The sequence below is a fragment of the Penaeus monodon genome, chromosome 28, assembly GCF_015228065.2.
Source record: "Penaeus monodon isolate SGIC_2016 chromosome 28, NSTDA_Pmon_1, whole genome shotgun sequence".
Classification (NCBI taxonomy): domain Eukaryota; kingdom Metazoa; phylum Arthropoda; class Malacostraca; order Decapoda; family Penaeidae; genus Penaeus; species Penaeus monodon.
Genome location: NC_051413.1, coordinates 12,417,140 through 12,417,684, shown reverse-complemented (window position 1 = coordinate 12,417,684; position 545 = coordinate 12,417,140).

Sequence of the window (545 nt, the reverse complement as noted above, 5' to 3'; positions counted from 1 at the left end):
CTCAGGAGCGGCTGTCGAAGAGCAGAGAGCACAAACGGAGCATTAGAAAAGCAACAATTGGCCAGCGTGCCCGTGCCAAGCTCCTCTCGTGAGCCTCGGCCTGTTCTCCTGCCACGCACAGCCACCCCCGGGACGGATTACCTCTGTTGCAGGCGTTGCAACTGCCGCTCTGCACGCCGTGGGGGTCTGAGCCCGTGCGAGGGAGCGAGAAGGGAACGCGTGGAAATCGGAATTGACTTTAGGATCGAAATCACTTAGGCAGGAATGAAAGGAGATTCTGGGCGAAGGGAAGGAGTGTTATGTCGTGCTGTTGATGATACGCTACGACCGTCGCTGCAAGTTACACGCCTTCGCTTTGACGAATAGAAAAATAAGCACACGCGCAAATAAATACAATAATGACACACACGTGTATGAGTTCGAACACGTAAAATCACTCACTCACACGCATACGTACCCAGAAAGAAATCAAATATCATATCAAAGCGATATCATGATCTGTGGTATATTCATGTAGCATGGCTACATGCACGCACGCACTCACG